This window comes from Arachis ipaensis, chromosome B08 (assembly GCF_000816755.2).
Source record: "Arachis ipaensis cultivar K30076 chromosome B08, Araip1.1, whole genome shotgun sequence".
Taxonomy (NCBI): domain Eukaryota; kingdom Viridiplantae; phylum Streptophyta; class Magnoliopsida; order Fabales; family Fabaceae; genus Arachis; species Arachis ipaensis.
The window spans coordinates 125,319,096-125,325,959 of record NC_029792.2 but is presented as its reverse complement, the minus strand read 5'-3'; positions in this window follow the sequence as shown (position 1 = coordinate 125,325,959).

The window sequence follows — 6,864 nt, the reverse complement described above, 5'->3', positions numbered from 1 at the left end:
TTTTAGAAAAATAATAATACATTCCCAAATTGATAATGGTGCTCTCTCTTAATTATACTTTTTTTTTTGTCTTCCAAAACTATCTACAATCTTCATGGATATAACAAAAAATATGAAAATGTATGTTTATATATAGAGTTAATTACCAATTATGTTCTCGAAATTGTAAAACACTAACAATAATAACCCTAATATTTGTTAAAGATAATTATACCCTTGAAAATTTTAAAAATGCAACAAATCTGCCCAACCGTGAAGTGAGTCCTTCTCCGTTAAACGGAGCTTGGTGATGTGGCAGACGGAATTCTAACGTGGCATCCTCATAAGGCGTTCTGTCCCGTTTTTCCTTTATATGGAATGTGAGAGAATGTTTTTCCCAATTCATGACAAACATAAACCCTAATTACTATCATGCATGGTGGAAGCAGAGGCATGTCCAATAACAATCGAAGGACACAGTCAGTGAAAAATAGTAACTCTGAAGGGCTCGACGAACACGGGAGCAAGCCATATGACGGGACATGCTTCTGCCGTCTTTAGGTGGTGGTGTTGAAGTCGAAGACGAGGAGAAATCAAGGGAGATGGTTTTTCAGGTGTCCTCTGTGGAAGGTATGTATGAATTTTCTGTTGAATCTGTCCCCATTCCCTATTGAGAGTTGAGCTTGATGAATGGATTTTGTGCTGGGCAGACGAAGAACACTGGGTGTCGTTATTTTCAGTGAATGGACGAAACCAATGAGGAATCTGTTGAGCTGGAGGAAATCTTGAAGAATGGAACACTAGTATGCAATGAATGTGGAGTCTTGAAAGGGAGATTTACCAGTCTTGAGACAGAGACCATACACAGAGATGAAAAGATGATGAGGGAGCACATGAAGATAGTTGAATTGTTTCTATGCATCATTATGTGTGGAATTGTATTGAGTTTGATTTTGAGTGTGATTTGTTTGGTTAGATAGGAGAAGGGATGCATGCAGGACAATGTATAATAATGGATGTTATGTGTTATTGTTTTGTGGAATTTATGTTGACATTGTTGTAGCTATTTTTGTTGCTTGTTAATGAATTAGATCTGTGTGTTACACTCAATTGAATACTGACAATAACATGAATGGAGTGAATACAAATAAGTAAAAAAGGGCAACTCAGATATGCTAACTAATTTGAGATGGGTTTAAGAAATGAAACACTACCAAAGGAACACGAATAATACCAAAATATTTGATCTGCATAACATTTAGCATTAACACATATTGTTCCAACCAAAATATTTGGTCTGCATAACATTTAGCCTTAACACATATTATTCCAACCAAAATACTGAATACTCGCTAATTAGTCTTAATATCAGACACCAAAAGACTTAAATTGTGCAGGAAAGGCCAACAACCATCAATGCTAATATCAACATATAACTCAAAAAGTAGAAAAGTATTGCAACTAAACTTCAACTTATAACCCAAAAGAAGAACTAATCACAGATCCAAGTCTCCTTCAACCAGACTGATTTGGCATGAACTTAGAGAACCTAGAAGTTGTTGCTTTACTAGCTCCATTCATGGTTTCATTTGACACCACGGAAGTCCTTGTGGTGTTTGCAACTCTTAAACCAGGGACAACAGTTGAAGTAGGTCCAACGGACCGTATTTGTGGGGGCCTAAATGGTGGGTTGGGCCTTGGAGTGGCTGTTGGACTTGGAGCTGTGGGCCTTGTAGTGGCTGCTGAACTTGGAGCTGTGGGCCTTGGAGTGGCTGCTGGACTTGGAGCTGATGAGGGCCTCATAATAGGCATCTTTACCCTGATTCCTTCCCTGCTAGAAGAAGCAGCAGCGGCAGCAGCAGTATTGGAGGGAGTTTTAGGAGTTGATGTAGGACCTTTGCTAGATCTGGTTGCTCTCCTCCCAAGGTTGGTCCTAAGAGCTCTCCTTCCAGCAGACTGACTTGTTGAACCGGATATGTTGAGATTGGCCTACAAAAAAAATAACTCTAAGTTCCACTTGTCTAGTATTTTCATCCTAGGCTCTACAATTCATTAACAATACAATTGTGAATAATTGCATGTTTTAAGCTACAAAAATATACAACACATATACTAACCTGGTTGTTCGTCACCATTGTTCTGTGCATCAGGTTGCGCTCTACCAGACTGTTGGGGCCTTCCATGTTTCTTCCTGCGCTTTCTTCCCCAGCCTTTAGCTTCCTGACGCTGAGATTGCCCCTCTTCGCCTTCAACGTGTGTCTCATGGTTATTTCCTAAATTAGGTTCCTCATTTTCAACAGTTGCAGCCTCAGTTTCAATGGGTACGTTATTAGTACCTACGTCACCTTTCTCCGATTGATCATTCCCCCTTTTACTCAACACTGATTCACTCTCCTGTTGTTGTTGCTCCTCGTACTGTGGGGGATCATCTTGATGAGTTCTCCTGAATTTTTGAAATAGCTCTATCAACTACTATATCATCTGGTCCTCCATGTTCATCATGCTGTGGGAGATCCTGGTCATGATTTTGCTGGTCTTCTGAAGGAGGTCCCTCAACTTCATCAACTAACTCTGGATCGGCGTCAACAGGATGCTCAAAATACAAGTGGACCCTGTTTTTATTCTTCAGTGTAGCATCACCCATAGCTCGTTAGCTAAATCCATCCCCGACTCCAACCAATACACTTCATTATACCTAGTATAACCTAAATCCAGAAACAAACCCTCAACAAAGAACAGATTACATGTATCAACATGTACCCTGTCGATGACACTCACTAAATCATCGTTATACCTCACCACACCATCCGCATCCTTCTCTAACCAACCCCGATGGTGATATACAAACGTGATATGAGTTGCCATCTAACAAAAAATATCAAATAAGTAACAATCAGATAAATCAACACATCAAGACAACTATCAAAAAAAATTTTCACTTCATCACCAACAATATGCAAACCCCAACGAACTGATAACAAGAAGAACGAAAACAATGAATGCTTACCGAAACCTTCGTTGTTCAATGGAGATTTCTTCACCTACTATCAATGCCAAACGTGAGATTGCATGTGATGTTAACAATTTCAAGACGCGAATGCAAAGACACACGAGACGAAGAGAAACATAGACCAACACTAAGAAACTCTTCAGTTTCCCGCGTCCAAAATGGTCATAGTTAAATGGAGTGTTTCATTTAAGGTTAGCCTGGTCATTTACTAGGAATTGGACAATTAGGGTTTCATGAATTAGGGATAAACCTGAAACGGGACGGAAGGCCTTATGAGGATGCCACGTTGGAATCCCGTCTGCCACATCACCAAGCTCCGTTTAACGGAGAAGGGCTCACTTCACGGTTGGGCAGATTTGTTGCGTTTTTAGAATTTTTAAGGATATAATTGTCTTTAACAAATATGAAGGTTATTATTGTCAGCGTTTTACAATTTCGGAGACATAATTGGTAATTTACTCTTATATATATGACAAATAAGAATTAGGGATAATTTTGGAAGAAGATAAAAAAAAAAGATATAATTAAAAAAAGTGTGTTATCAATTTGGGAGTGATATTATTATTTTTTTAAACTTTTTTGTTGAGCCGAAAATAGTTAGAATAGAAATAATTGGACCAATTAATCAATTGATCTTTTGAAAAATAAAATAAAATCTAATCAAATAGTTAATACTGATTAAGGATATTTTTGTGATCAATTATTTTATTTTGTTTTCTTTTAAAAAATTTGTTGGTTTAATTATTTTTGGTTCAATCATTTTCTTTTTAACATAAAAACCGATAAAATTGTTGCATATGCTATATTCTCATTGTTTGACCATAATACTTTATCTAACAGCATTTGGCCTCCATTTTATTTAGAATTTTTCCTCCATCAAAAATGTCCTTTTGGTTCTTCCAAAACTTGGAGTAAAAAAGGTTTGTGAACGGCCAAAACAAAATATTAATGTTTTTGCAATACTTTTGAAAAGTTCTTTTTGCAATATTATTTTATCATAAGGAATTGCGCAAAATCAATTAATATTAATATATGATGTCTTTTTTTTTTCTTCTTTAAAAATTAAAATTAAAAAAAAACTTATTAACACATCTTATGATACCGTGTCATCAAAGCCGCAAACACTAAAAAAGGTAAAAACTTACTTTTTTTTTTGACAAATTCTTTGATATTTTTGAGTTTGGTGTTGAATTTGTTGAATTTATCTTTTAAATAAACATTAAATATTCAAAAATTAAAAACAACTAAAACATTCCCCTAAACAACTCCTTTACTAATAATATTGATAAACACTAAATACATTAAAAACAACAACAATACACCATAAAAAGTCTACATACAATATAATGTAGTTACAAAATATGAAAATAAACATAAAAAATAAATTTATTAACATTTTAAATTTTTACAAATACAACAACAACAACAAAGTCTTGTCCCACTAAGTGGGGTCGGTTACATGAATCAAACAACGCTATTGTGCTCTGTCATGTATCATGTCTACAGAGAGACCGTTTACATGTAGATCTCGTTTGACCACCTCATGAATGTTCTTCTTAGGTCTTCCTCTGCCTTTCGCCCCTTGTCTATCTTCCATCTCATCCACTCTCCTGACTGGATGTTCTATCGGTCTTCTTCTCACATGTCCAAACCACCTGAGACGCAATTCAACCATCTTTTCCATAATGGGTGCTACTCCAACTCTCTCCCTTATATATTCATTCTTTATTTTATCCAATCGCGTATGATCACTCATCCATCTCAACATCTTCATCTCTGCCACACTCAGCTTATGTTCATGCTCCCCTTTAGCCGCCCAACACTCCGTACCATAAAGCATAGACGGTCTTATAGCGGTGCGATAGAATTTACCTTTGAGTTTTAAAGGCATTTTTTTGTCGCATATAAAACCAGATGCACTCCGCCATTTTGATCAACCTGCTTGGATCCTATGATTTACATCATGTTCAATCTCTCCATTATCTTGTATGATGCACCCAAGATATTTAAAACTTTTAACTTTTCGTAAGATGTTTTCTCCAATCTTCACCTCTATATTTGGTTTTCCCTTCTCAGACTGAATTTATATTCCATATATTCCGTCTTGCTACGGCTAATGTGCAGACCATACCCTTCTAGAGCTTCTCTCCATAACTCCAACTTCTTATTTAGATCTTCCATTGACTCTCCCATAAGGACGATATCATTGGCAAAAAGCATGCACCATGGCACAGGCTCTTGGATGTGCTCTGTGAGTACTTCCAAGACTAATGTGAAAATGTATGGACTTAAAGATGATTCCTGGTGTAATCCTATACCAATAAAAAATTTCTCTGTCACATCACCTTGAGTCTTCACACTAGTTGTGGCCTCATCATACATGTCTTTAATTGCACGAATATATGCGATCCTTACTCTCTTCTTTTCTAAAACCTTCCATAAGACCTCCTTTGGTACCCTATCATACGCTTTTTCCAAATCAATAAACACCATATGTAGATCCCTTTTATTACTACGATACCTCTCCATCATCCTTCTTAATAGGTATATCGCTTTAGTGGTAGATCTCCCTGGCATAAATCCAAATTGATTCTCTGTTACTTGTATCTCTTTTCTCAACCTCCGTTCCATCACCCTTTCCCATAACTTCATGGTATGACTCATAAACTTGATCCCTCTATAGTTTTTGCAACTTTGTATATCCCCCTTATTCTTGTAGATAGGTACCAAGGTGCTCTTTCTCCACTCATCAGGCATCTTCTTTGACCTTAAAATCTCATTAAAAAGCTTGGTTAACCAGTTGATGCATTTTTCTCCAAGACCCTTCCAAACCTCAATCGGGATATTATCAGGTCCTACTGCCCTGCCATTCTTCATCTGCTTTAGAGCCTCTTTTACCTCGAAGTCTCGAATCCTTCAATAGTAGTCAAAGTTTTGATCTTCTTCCCTTGTGCATAACCGACCAAGGCACGGAAGAGTCTTCTGTCCCTCATTAAATAACTCGTAGAAGTAGCTCTTCCACCTTTCATTAATCTTCTCCTCTTGAGCCAACACCTCTCCATCTTTATTCTTTATGCACTTAACCTGATCCAAATCTCTCGTTCTTCTTTCACGGCTCTTTGCGATTCTATGTATACATTTTTCTCCTTCTTTCGTGTCCAAAGACTGGTAGAGACCTTCATATGCTCTTTTTTTGCTTCACTTACAGCCACTTTAAAAATAAAAATGATAATTTAATATGAAAAAAATAAAAGAATGGTAACTGTTTTAAAACAATGACAATTTAATAAATAATTCTTAAAACAATGACAGATAGATAAAAAAAATTTATTATTCAAAATTCAATTAGTACCGTATTCATATATTTATTGGGTTAATTTTTCATTAACACGTAGGGATGACAATAAAACAGGGTCGAACCCATGTATTACCCAATTATTATCCATAAGTATATACTATAGGAAAAATTTTAAATATACCAGGAACACTGGTGTTTTAGTTGTTTTAACCATTAATTTTAATTAATATATATTATATATATTTTTTATAATTCAGATCAATAGTTAAAACAACTGAAACACCGGTACTTCTGGTATACTTAAAACTCTTCCTATATTATATACTTGTCCGTACCTATTCTATCCTGTGTCGCCCCAAAATCCGATTGGAATTTAGGATTTTAATAAAAGTTGGCATCTTCTAGAGTTTGAACCCTGGACATTCAAAGAGAGTAACATCCTCTATCAAATATTTTGTTTTACTAATGAGATTTGTTTTTAATGTATATATCAAAGTTAAAAATCCGGTAAAAAATGTAAAGGGAGATTCATAATCCGCTTCTTCTGCAAATAATGAGATACACTTAACCATTCTGT